Source organism: Hordeum vulgare, chromosome 5H (assembly GCF_904849725.1).
Source record: "Hordeum vulgare subsp. vulgare chromosome 5H, MorexV3_pseudomolecules_assembly, whole genome shotgun sequence".
NCBI lineage: Eukaryota > Viridiplantae > Streptophyta > Magnoliopsida > Poales > Poaceae > Hordeum > Hordeum vulgare.
This window is the reverse complement of record NC_058522.1, coordinates 10,773,078-10,786,796: the sequence shown is the minus strand read 5'-3', so window position 1 is coordinate 10,786,796 and position 13,719 is coordinate 10,773,078. Positions and strand designations below refer to the sequence as shown.

At 43.1% G+C, this 13,719-nt stretch overlaps 1 pseudogene; it reads right to left on the bottom strand.

Moving 5' to 3' along the window:
• Positions 1–7,579: 7,579 nt before the first annotated feature.
• Positions 7,580–12,458, bottom strand: LOC123396174 (annotated as a pseudogene).
• Positions 12,459–13,719: the final 1,261 nt, after the last annotated feature.

Genomic DNA, 13,719 nt, shown 5'->3' with positions numbered 1-13,719 from the left:
GGGAAGATGCTCTTGCTCTGAAGGGCAGGTATCCGATTGTAGCAGCTTGGGGTCAAGCATGCTCTCAAGGAATAGGGGATGACAGTGGCCCAGTCTCAGTCCCAGTGCACAACAACCTCGCCAAGTCGGGGCGAGTGGATGACATGACAGAAGAGAAACCCCCTTCCACCAATCAGGGACACCGGCGCGTCATCGCAAGGCCACCTAGGATCAAGCAGCCCAACCGCAGTTCGTGGGCCCGGAATGGTGGAACGATACTTAAGCTCCTTCACGCGACCCTCTGGGCGGGCATCCAGGAGGATCAGGCATCGGCACCGCAAGGCGCACGGCTTCCCTTTTTCGTGTTCTTCTTTCCTTTCTCTTGTAAGCCAGTTTGTATCTGAGATGAAACCGTGAAGAGAAATACTAGTTCCAGATCCGGTGCCTAACATTAAGGGACCTCAGTTACGAAGGAGATATTATAAATACACATGGAGAAAAGAAACCACAACGATATGCCAGCAAATTCTTCTGCAAAGGATAACATTATTCTTTTGATGACGATGATGATGTAAAGGGGAGATTTGTCTGCATCTGAGGGGTTGGTGAATGTTTACAGTGCTCTCCGGCAACAACAACGATGGCAGCCACTCCGGCTACCTACAGTTCCAGTCCCAGCGCGGTAAGCCATCGATCCATCCTCCCAGCCCTCGCACAGTCGCACAACTCCTCAGCTGCGAGGCACGACATCGCTCCATCCATCCACCATATGGAGACCGTGGCGTCCCACCCCGAAGGCGGCAACGGCGTCGAGGTCAACGCCATGGCCGACGACCTGGAGATGGGTCATTCCACCGTGCTCAACACGCTGCAGTCCATGCTGTCGCGTGCGTCGCCGCCGGCGGTAGCGCAGCTGCAGCGCGCGCTGTGGGGGCTGGGCTCCCTGTTAGGTTCAGCACAAGTGCGAGCGAGTAGCAGAAACAGAGTTCAGTGAAGTTCAGTTATCCAATGGTGCAGACCCTCTCCTCGCGTACCGCTTCGTCGAGAACCGTAGGATAATTACTGTAGTAAGTCCATTGTCGGGCTGTAGCGTTTCTTACCCTTTTCGGTAAAACCTTTGAGCCTATTAATAGCTGCCGGGATGTGGCTAGCTGGACATGTTGATTATTTCCTCCTTGTCTTAGAACAAGGATATACTCGGAATATACGCTAGTACGAGAGAACTTTCCCCTTTTCCTCTCAAATACATCTTCCTAGTTCGTCCGGTCTTGACAAATTGGTATCAGAGCCTGTCGATCCTCGGGGACAAAGTGATGGAGTGACAGAATTCTTCCCCGATCCATGAACCCAACCCTTTTCCCACCCTTTTGAGGAAGATCGGCAGAATTGCAGCGGCGTAGGCGGCGGTATTCGAGCTTAAATCAGATTCTGGTGGCGTTGGTGGCGGTGTGTAGTTCGGGCATAGATCAGTCGAGCAGGAGTGGTTGATCGAACACACTGTTTGATCGGTAAAACCCATGTCCTTGCGTTGATTTGTATGCTTCTGGAGGCGTGGATCTAGGCGGCGGCAGGATTTGAGTTGCCGGAAGGGTTGCTGATTATTCAGTGGCAAAAAATCCTAACCTGTGACTTAGATCGAGGCGATGGGACGCAAAGCAGCTTTAGATGAAGCTGATGTGCAAGAAATTCTGTCCCTAAGGGATGAATTTGGCGTTCTGCAAAAGGATAATGCTAGCATGCGCAGTGATGTGTCCAAGTTGCACGCAGACATGCACTCCATCGATTCCAAGCAAGGTGACATCTCAGCACATGTAGGCAGTATTGAGAAAGCAGTGTTAGATTTGAGTAAACAACTATCAGCTATCAGCCAGTCCCTGCAAACCTTGATTCCACCTGCGGGACAGCTTGGAGGAGTCACTAATCTGGCCAGTTCTAGTCAGACAGTTCGTTCCCCTACTCTGCATCAAGAAGATAGACAAGAGCAACATTTGAGAAAAGAGTTCTTGAGGAAGCAGCTGGAGCTAGAAAAAGAAAAAAGAAAAGAGCTGGAAGAGATTCAGACACAGCATCTCCCACCTCTGAAGGTTCATAGGAAAGCTTTTCCCCCTGGTTATGACAATCAGCAGAGGACAGATCATTTGAGTGCCGTGGGAACACCTGCTACAGCAAGAGATGGTGGTAATACTCTTGTTTTCAACAAATATTACCAAACCAACAGAGACAGACAGATGTGGCAGGGCTATTCTAGAACTTATGAGCAAGAAATGCAAACTCAGTTCATGAAATCTATGACAAAAGGCCCAAAACTGGATTTCCCTAGATTTGAAGGAACAAATCCAGTGGGGTGGATCAGGCAGTGTAACAAGTATTTTCAGATGTCAGCAGCTCCTGAAGAATACAAAGTCTCTCTAGCTCAACTATATGTTATTGGTGAAGCTGATACATGGCTAAGGAGATCTGGTATCCTCAAGAAACAACTGACTTGGAAACAATTCTGTGCTGAACTGATAAAGAGATTTTCTGAACAAGGGTCTTATGATCTAACAGAGAAGTTTAATTCTGCAAAATAGGGAAATAGCACTGTATCTGAATATACCAAGGTGTTTGAAGATTTAATGGCTGATGTCCAAGAGGAAAATCCTGAGCTGAATGAATTATGGTTTGTGAGATGCTATGTGAATGGTCTCAGAGAAGGGATCAAGTTCCAAATCAGACCACTAAGACCACAATCCCTCACTGATGCTTATTGGCTGGCCAAGGATGTGGAACCTTGTCACCCTCCTCTTCCTAGTTTCTCTGAGAGAACTGGAGTAGCATATTCCAACTTCTATCAAAAACCTAACAGCAACAATATGGCACAAAAAATTTCTACTGTGTCAACTGCTTCTGGATCACAGACCATAACAAAGCAACTTGATACTTATCAAAAGATCAGGAAGGTGGGAGAGTGTTGGAGATGTGGAGATAAGTGGATGCATGGACATAAGTGCAAATTAGTACCTAATGTACACTTGATGCAACCAGAAACAGAGGAGCAAGTGCCACAAGAAATAGATGAGATGCAAAATCAGGAGCCACCTGAAACTTTATCTGAAGGAGAGCAAGCTATGTTTATCTCTGCTTTTGATATGGGTCATCAGATGACTGTCCCTACCCCTACTGTGGTGATTTACATCAATGGGAAAATATTTGTTGCATTGCTTGATTCTGGTAGCACATCTTCTTTCCTCAACCAAGATTTTGCAATCAAGGCTAATTGTCAGTTATTACCAGTTAAACCAAGGACTATATCTATAGCTGGAGGAGGAACATTGATCTCTGATGCAGTGTCACCAAAGTGTGAGTTTCAGTTGGGCAAACTTAAACTTCAACACAATTTCAGAATTATATCACTTCCTAGTCATGATGCTATCCTAGGATATGATTGGTTTACAGTTGTGAGTCCTGTTTCTTTTGATATACCCAAGCAGCAATTCAGTTTTACTGTGCAAGAACAACAAACTGTTACTACTGCCATGTTTACAAATGCTGCAAATGTTAAGGAAGTTAAATCTGAGAAAATGAACAAACTGTTGGACAAACGAGTGGAAGTGTTTTTGCTGCAAATTCAGAATATCATGATGAATGCACCAGAGGGATGCAAAACTCCACCACAAGTGCAAAAGCTGTTGCTGGAGTATGCTGATCTGTTTGAAGAACCTAAAACACTTCCCCCTCATAGAACACTGGATCATACTATTCCTCTAGTTCCTGGGGCTACTCCTCCTCAGTGCAGGCCTTATAGAGTGCCCCAACACCAGAAGCAAGAAATGGAGGAACAAATTAAGAAGTTACTAGCTGCTCACTTTATCAGGCATAGCCAGAGTCCTTATGCAGCCCCTGTCATTCTAGTTAAGAAAAAGGATGAATCTATGAGACTCTGCACTGATTTCAGAAGGCTCAATGCATTAACAGTTAAAAATAAATTTCCTATACCTGTGATAGAGGATTTGTTAGATGAGTTACATGGAGCTTCCTACTTCTCTAAGCTGGACCTCAGATCTGGTTATCATCAAATCAGAATGAATCCTGAAGATATACACAAAACTGCATTCAGGACTTTTGTGGGTCATTTTGAATATTTGGTGATGCCTTTTGGATTATCAAATGCTCCTGGCACATTCCAAGAACTGATGAACACCATTTTTTGCTCCATACTTGAGGAAGTTTGTGTTAGTCTTCTTTGATGATATTTTGATATTCAGCAAAAATCTCAAGGAACACTTGGAACATATAAAGATTGTTTTGGAAACACTAAAGGAACATAGCTTGTTTGCCAAACTAACTAAATGTGTTTTTGCTGCTAAACAAGTGGAATACCTAGGCCATATCATCTCTGCTAAGGGAGTAGCCACTGATCCAAAGAAAATATCTGCTATTGCAGAGTGGCCTATACCTGATACAGTCACTAAGCTCAGAAGTTTCTTGGGACTGGCTGGGTATTACAGGAGATTCATAAAAGGATATGGATTAATATGTAGACCCGTGCATGATGTTCTCAAAAAGGGCAAATTCTCCTCGCAATCAGCACAAAATGCAGCTTTCAAACAATTGCAGCAAGCATTGATTTCTGCCCCAGTTTTAGCACTGCCTGATTTCTCTCAACCTTTTGTATTGGAGACTGATGCTTCTGGTAAAGGTATTGGAGCTGTGTTAATGCAACAGGGCAGGCCCATTTCTTACTACAGTTCTGCATTATGCCCTAGAAATGATGCACTATCTACCTATGAAAAAGAGGCTTTAGCTATTCTGGAAGCTTTGAAAAGATGGAGACACTACCTATTGGTAAATACTCTTACTATCAAAACTGATCAGCAGTCCTTAAAGTTCATCACTGATCAAAAGCTGACTGAAGGAATCCAACATAAACCGATGATGAAGTTGTTAGAGTTCAACTTCACCATTCAGTACAAGAAGGGAGTGTACAACAAAGTAGCTGATGCTCTATCCAGAGTACTTCCTGGATGTATGACTATTTCTGCAACAACTCCAATGTGGGCTGAGGAATTGTTGGACAGCTATCAACAAGATGAGGATAGTAAAAAACTGTTGGAAAAACTACTCTTACAACGTGATCATAAAGAAGGAGAATATTCTCTTCATTCAGGTATCATCAGATATAAAGGGAAAATACTCATTGGGAATATTCCACCCTTAAGAAGCAAACTGTTGGCTGCATTACATAGCTCCCCTGTAGGAGGGCACTCTGGAAACAGGGCAACTTACCAGAGAGTGAAATCAACCTTGTACTGGCCTGGACTTAAAAAAGCAGTGGAAGAACTTGTTGCTGCATGTCCTATCTGTCAAAGAGCAAAGCATGAGAACTGCCTCCAACCAGGATTACTTGATCCTTTACCTGTGGCAGATTTGGCTTGGCAACACATATCTATGGACTTTGTGGAAGGGTTACCAATATCAAAAGGTTATGATGTGATCATGGTAGTGGTGGACAGATTTACAAAATATGCTCACTTCATTCCACTGTCACACCCTTATACAGTCCTAAGTGTAGCTCAGGCATTTGTGGATCAGATTATTAGGTTACATGGTCCACCTAAATTGATTATATCTGATAGAGATAGAATCTCCACAAGCAAGTTATGGAAGGACATATTTGCTGCCTTGAAAGTGGAGCTGAGATATAGCACTGCTTATCATCCTCAAACAGATGGACAAACAGAAAGAATTAATCAGTGTTTGGAAACATATTTGAGGTGTATGTCTACTACTGCTCCTAGCAAGTGGGCTTCTTGGTTAGCATTAGCTGAGTTTTGGTACAATTCCACCTATCATACCAGTCTCAAAATGCCACCATTCCAAGCTCTATATGGCTATCCTCCTCCTCTCATTAGTGAGCTGGCTATTCCTGGTCCTGAAGATGGGGAGGCACTAGATTTTCTGACAGCAAAACAGCACATATTGGATCAACTAAAAAACAATCTGGTGCAAGCTCAAAACAGAATGAAGAAATATGCTGATATGAAAAGAGTGGAGAGATCCTTTGAAGTGGGAGATATGGTTTATCTCAAGATGGCCCCTTACAAGTTGGCAGCCTTTGGCTTCAGAGGAGCACTTAAGCTACAATACAAGTTTTATGGTCCTTTTCTTGTCATCCAAAAGGTGGGCAAGTCAGCTTATAAATTGTAGTTTCCTGATCATGTCAAGATCCACCCTGTCTTTCATGTCAGTCAACTAAAGAAACATGTGGGATCTCAGTCCATCCCTAGTCCCAATCTACCTATGGTCAATCAAGATGGGACAATCAAAACAGGGCCTGCTGGAGTTCTTCAAGTCAGACAGATTCCAAGGCAGAACCAACCAGTAGTACAGTGGTTAATCCAGTGGGAGAACTTGTCACCAGAAGAAGCAACTTGGGAGGATGCAGATTTTATCAAATATACCTTCCCTGAATTTTTCAAAGCAACAACCCTACAGTGGCGCCAAGATGCTACAACACCGTGAGGACACGTTGTGTTCAAGAAGGGGGCAATGTCAGGTTCAGCACAAGTGCGAGCGAGTAGCAGAAACAGAGTTCACTGAAGTTCAGTTATCCAATGGTGCAGACCCTCTCCTCGCGTACCGCTTCGTCAAGAACCGTAGGATAATTACTGTAGTAAGTCCATTGTCGGGCTGTAGCGTTTCTTACCCTTTTCGGTAAAACCTTTAAGCCTATTAGTAGCTGCCGGGATGTGGCTAGCTGGACATGTTGATTATTTCCTCCTTGTCTTAGAACAAGAATATACTCGGAATATACGCTAGTACGAGAGAACTTTCCCCTTTTCCTCTCAAATACATCTCCCTAGTTCGTCCGGTCTTGACACTCCCTCACCCTTGTCTTGGCCCTGACCACCCTGCTCCACCTGCCGGCGGCCGGGCCCGTCTTCGTGCACTACAAGCCGGCGTACTACGCCATCCTCGCCTTCGTCCTCTTCGTCGCCGTGCCGGTGGAGCTGGCCACCGCCTTCTGCCTGCCGCGCTATGCCGCCGCCGCCTCCTTGGCTTCGCCAGGGGCCTCCTGCCCTGCGCTTACGTGCTGCTCCTCGTCGTCATCTCTGTGGGTGGGTTCATCCCCTTTAAGTTCTGACCTTTAGGTTATGTTCTTCTTGATGCTCTGCAAGGAAGACATGTTGTGTTAGCGAATCTGAATCTGTATGCCGCAGTGCTGTCCTCTGTCTACAAACAAATAAGTCCTTGTCATGGTGTTCGTCCATGTGTCCCATATATGTTGTCCTCTGTCTGCAAACAAATATATATGCTGTAGTCTATTGTCTGTTTGTCTTACTCTTGTATGGCATTTATTTTAGTGCTTAAATGGCAGATCCATGGAATTAATGTGCTTGCACTGTTTACCAATTCAGGAACGGTTTTCTGGGAAAAAGTTAGACTAGTAGCATTTCTAAATGAAGGAAATGGAGCCAGTGATTATGATCTCTTTGGCGCCCAACTTAATTTATTAGCTCTGGAGCTCTAGCCAGTGCTGATGTACTGCTCAAGGTATGTTACTGCTCAGTGTTACTGATGAAGCCAGAATTTCCGCAATTTTGTGATATACTTGCATGTTTCATTCCTTTTTTTTTGGAAATGGAGGCTTGACCTCCGGCCTCTGCATCAATCGATGCATGCAGCCATATTATTAAAATAACAAAGTATAATCCAAGTTCCAAAACAAATTGCATCTCGCAATGCAGAAAATAAAAATAAAAGAGCGAACTGCCACATCCGGCGAAAATGATAATAGACTCCGATGCCTATACACCTAGTCTATTGCTAACATGCCATCCAAACCAGTTGAAGATAACCCGTGCGGCCATCTCTCATCAGTTGCACCCAATATCCATAAGCTCCCTGGAGTCCACATGACTGAGTAATGACCACGTATGGATCCAATAAGTTGCTCTGTAAATGACGTGCAAAAAGTTATTGAATTTGTTGCCATTAAAAATCAAGCCATTCCCGGTGTTCCATATAGCCCAAAATAGAGCACATACTCCAATCCTAATCAGTCTAGAAATTCACACGTCTACTCCATTGAGCCACGTTGCGAATATCGCATTAATGCATGTAGGTGGGGGTACATTAAAAGCTATATGCACCGTGCGCCAAAGTAGTTTTGCAAGAGGGCAATGTAAGAACAAATGTGTTATTGTTTCATCCTGGTCACAAAAACAACATTTAGCTCTGCCTCTCCAACTACGTTTAATTAGATTATATTTGGTCAAAATCACACCTTTGTGTAAAAACCACATGAAAATCTTGATTCTTAGGGGTACTTTGATTTTCCAAATGTGAACTGATCTAAGTAAAGGTCCTGTGTTAACCAGATCCGTATACATGGACTTCACAGAGAAGCTGCCATTCCCAGATAATATCCAACTAATCTTATCCGGTTGTACAGATAATTGTATGTTCATAATCCTTCTTACCAAATGCAACCATGCCTCCCAACGTACTCCTACTAACGACCGTCGGAAGTTTATATTAAGAGGAGTCGATTGTAACACTGTGGACACATAGTCCTGCTTACGTTGAACAATATTGTAAAGCATGCGGTATTGTAGTGCTAGCGGAGTATGCCCAAGCCAAGTATCTTTCCAAAATCTTGTTGATGCACCATTCCCTATAATAAATTTCACCCTCTGGAAGAAATTGATCTTAATCTTCATTAACCCTTTCCAAAAAGGAGAGTCATCAGGTCTAGCAATAGCCTGCGCTAGTGATTTTGAGCTCAGATATTTATTCTTAATTATTTGAATCCACATTCCTTCTGTCTCTGTGGATAATCTATACAACCATTTACTGAGTAGACATCTGTTTTTTACTTCCAGATTCTCTATGCCCAATCCCCCCTGGTCTTTGGGTCTGCAAATTATATCCCAACGCGCTAATCTGTATTTCTTCTTATTATCATCACTTTGCCAAAAGAACCGCGATCTGTAAAAATCTAATCTTTTTGTACCCCTACGGGTATCTCAAAGAAAGACAATAAGAACATGGGTAGGCTTGTTAACACCGAATTAATTAACACTAGCCTTCCTCCGTAGGACATAAGCTTACCCTTCCAGCAGCTTAATTTCTTTTCAAATCGTTCTTCAATGCATTTCCACTCTTTAATTGTTAGTCGCCTATGATGAATCGGAATCCCGAGGTAGTTAATTGGAAGTGCTCCTATTTGACATCCAAATAACTGTTTGTAAGCATCCTGCTCCTCTTTTGCTTTTTCAAAGCAAATGAGTTCACTTTTGTTAAAGTTTATTTTTAACCCTGACAGTTGTTCAAATAAACATAACACCAATTTCATATTAATCGCTTTCTGCATATCATGCTCCATGAAAATAATTGTATCATCTGCATATTGTAAAATGGAAATTCCCCCATCAATCAAATGTGGAATTAAACCACCTACATGACCCATGTGTTTGGCCCTATCAATGAGTATTGTCAACATATCTGCTACTATGTTAAACAACACCGGAGACATTGAGTCACCCTGCCTTAACCCCTTATGCGTTTGGAAGTAGTGACCAATGTCATCATTTACCTTCACTCCTACACTCCCTTTGTGGATGAAAGTATCAACCTGATTTCTCCATCTTTCATTGAATCCTTTCATCCTTAAGGCTTGTTGCAGAAAAGACCATTTGACTTTATCATAGGCTTTCTCAAACTCCACTTTAAAAATAACTCCGTCTAGTTTTTTTGTGTGCATTTCGTGGACCGTTTCATGCAGGACAACCACGCCCTCCAAGATGTGTCTCCCTGGCATAAACGCCGACTGTGTTGGCTGAACCACAGAATCTGCTATCTTCGTTAATCTATTAGTGGCAACCTTTGTGAAAATTTTGAAACTGACATTAAGTAAGCAAATCGGTCTAAACTGCTGAATACGCATAGCATCCGCCTTTTTTGGCAACAGCGTAATTGTTCCAAAGTTAAGGTGGAATAACTGTAATTGTCCATTAAACAAATCTTGGAACATAGGCATGAGATCCCCCTTAATCATGTGCCAACACTTTTTATAAAACTCTGCCGGAAACCCATCATGTCCCGGCGCTGTATTTTGTTTCATGCTAGTAATTGCTTCATACACCTCTTTTTCTGTAAACGGGGCTGATAAAACCTCATTCTCCTGTTCATTGAGTTGAGGTATATCATTAACCTTGTTTTCATCTAAGGATATCGACGACTCCCTAGGTGCACTAAAAAGACTCTTATAATATTCAGAAATATAAGATTTTAAATTCTCATGTCCTATAATTGTTCCTTCATCTTGTTCTAACTGGATAATTTTCTTCTTTCGATGTTTGCCATTTGCAATCATATGAAAGAACTTAGTGTTGTCGTCCCCATAGGCGACGTTCATCACCTTAACTCTACTAGCCCATTTGAGCTCTTCCTCTCTCAAAAGCTTTTGTAGTTTGATCTCAGCATCATTCTTAATATTTCTTTCAAACAAACTTAGTTGGCCCGACTCGGCCTTAATGTCTAAATCGTCAATGAGAGTGGTGAGTCTTTGTTTCTCTTTTTTATAAGCACCACTCTGATTTTTCGCCCACCCTCTTGGAAATTGGCGTAGATTTCTGATTTTATTTTGCCAAATTTCTACATTTGTAGCACCTCCTAAATCTCTAGCCCATTCAGTAGCTAATATATCCGTGAAACCCTCCTTTTCGAACCAGCTTAGTTCAAATGAGAAAGAATTTTTATTGCCCATATGGCTGCCCTCCCCTGAGTCAACCAAAATAGGAGTGTGATCTGAAATAGCTCTCTGTAAGGCATGTGCATTAACCAAAGGGTACTTCTGCTCCCAATCAACAGTAGAAAGAACCCGATCCAGCTTTTCATATGTTGGCACAGGCAATGAGTTAGCCCATGTGAATTGTCTACCAGTAAGCTCGATCTCTCGCAGATTTAGGCTTTCAATAACCATATTAAACATCATTGACCATCTAGTGTCAAAATTATCATTGTTTTTTTCATCCTGCCTTCGAACGATATTAAAATCTCCTCCCACTAAAATTGGCAGCGTTTCATTCCCACAAATTCTAACCAGATCTGCTAGAAAATCAGGTTTGAGTTGTGGTTGTGCCGCCCCATATACCGCCACTAGAGCCCATTTGAAGCCATCGACTTTCGACCTGACACGAAATTTGACGGTGAACTCCCCAAAAATGACGCTCATCACCTCTAGAGTCTCACACTTGACTCCAAGTAAAATCCCACCGGATCTTCCCCTTGGTGGCAGACAATGCCAATCGAATTCGACCCCTCGTCATAAAGACGTTAAAAATTGAGGTGTGAAATTATCCCTTCCGGTTTCTTGTATAGCCATAAAATCTAGCTTATATTCTAGAGATGCGTCCCTAAGGAATCTTTTTTAGCCAAGTCCGCAAGACCTCTGCTATTCCAAAAAATTCCTTTCATATTTCATCGTAGAACTTTTTCTTTTGCTTCACTCTCGCGCTTCTTCGTACCGCTGATACAGGAAAAACCTTCCTTTTCCAAGGTCTTTTCGGTTTCTCGTGAACACAGCTAGTCTCCTCCGAATGTATTATTGGTTGTGGATAAACATTGGCTTTTGAAGAGGCCATATACCCCTCTGAATCCTTATTATCCACTTCGTTTTCTTCGGCCTCTTCATGTAATAATGAATCACATATATTTTGGAGTTGTACCCCTCCTAAGTCGTTAATATCCGATTCAGTCATTGGTTTTAACGCAACTAAATTTTTAATAAACTCAATGTTTCTATCCGTCTCTAAATCAAGCATGTCATTGATGGATTTGGCTATGATTTTAGAAGATGAACCCAGAGATACTCCTATATCGCTAGCTTTGTTCACAATCTCTACATCAGAAAAATTTAGAATTGAAGGATTATTTTCAATGACCATACCTGTAGTCATCTCAGCGTCTCGAATCTTGGCAGCCCTCATAGCACGCCCCATGGACATATCATCAGCATCAGGCATCTCCTGAATCCGCTGACTGAAGCGTCTATCTTCCGTAGACGGATCAGGAATCCCACCAAACGAGATCACATCCTCTTTGGAAAACTCAATGTTATCCTTCCCTATTGTCGCATTTTGAACATAATTGTGGTCAAGAGGTGAATCAAATATAGGATTATCAGATATAAACGAATATATTTGTTGCTTACTACTTGAAAAGAAATTGTCCTTGCACCAAGACATTGGCTCATCAGCAACAACATTATGACATGGGGGCGGGGTTGCTTCATTTGCCCACTCCTGCGGCGGCTCAAAATTTTCCCTGATGGCCGACCTCTCGTTCCGACCAGCAGGTGTATTGAGAGATGAGTCTGGTATGTGTGAGTGTGCAGCCTCCATGAGCTTGTTCAGATCAGCAACAATAGGCTTGGGATGCACTTTCGGGATGGCTGCAGTACACTGCATATCATCCTTCTTATTAGGAGTTTGCATCGGGGCACCCCTCTCAAATGAGGTACCGAGTGCATAAGAGATGTCCTGCACAGTCAACTGTTCCCAAGCCTGTTCACGAACCTCCTCTCCTAAGGTTGACATTACCTTGAATGATCCAAACCTCAGTTCAGCCATATGCATATGAGAAGAGGACGTAGCACCCCCTGTGAGAGTCGGTTTATCAGATGTAGGCATGGATGGGCTGATGTTATCTGTTGGTGCCTATGGAGACCTATCCTGATTAGCATCACCACGATCTCTATCTCTATCCTCGCCATCAGCCATTAGCACATCGCCATCCTGTGTTTTCTGATGAACCACCTCCTCAACCTCCACATCGAGGTCATAGTGCAGTCCATCATATGACCATGGAGCAAAATCTGGTATCTGCTCCACGTCAAGCACCATCACAAGCAATCTTGCAATCCCCCTTTTACGAGTGAATGGCATATCTACCTTCTCAGTCTTCCCAATCAATGAACCCAAGCTCCATATGATAAGGAAATCATTGAGTAGAATCTCTGGAATACCTGAAAATCTGATCCACCTCTTCTGTAACCGAATACCCTGTGGTGCAGGTTTAATACATTCCTCGAACTCTAGTAAGCATTTGCTCCCACTGACCTTACTAACACCAAATGTGAGTAATCGTTGCAGGTCTTCTCTTCTAGGGAACTCCACCTGATAGGAATTATCATCTACCCTTATCGGATCCCAATTATATGTCTCAGAAACGAGCCTTTTCATCTGTTGAGACACTTGTTCGGCAGTCAACTCACCATTAGTCACTTTTACCATGCCCGTCCTTGAACTTTCAAGACGAGGAGGAGCAAGGACTGAAGAAGATCGTGGCGTCTCAAAGAACATAAGTTTGCTATGACAAACCCCATAGATGTTCATAATTGGCTTAGGAACTAGAAGCAAGGGACATGCATCCTCTGTATGTCCACGCTTCAAACAAATATCACATAAAATAGTTGTGCAATCCACTACAAAGTGTCCCGACACCCCACATCTATAGCACGTAAGCTTCTCCTTTTTGCGAGTTGCCTTATTCGCTCTCGCTACTTCCCTATCCTCGGAGTTTTTATGCTGCGAAGACTCCGTGGACGTACTGTTATTCTGACCCTCCCCTCCGCCGGAAGGTAATACTTCCTTCCACATCGGCCCTGTGTTATTTCTGCCATAGTTCCGAACTCCGGCACCCCCTCGTTGCCTAAAGTTTTCCCCTCTAGAACCTTCAACGAAATTCCCCTCAGGT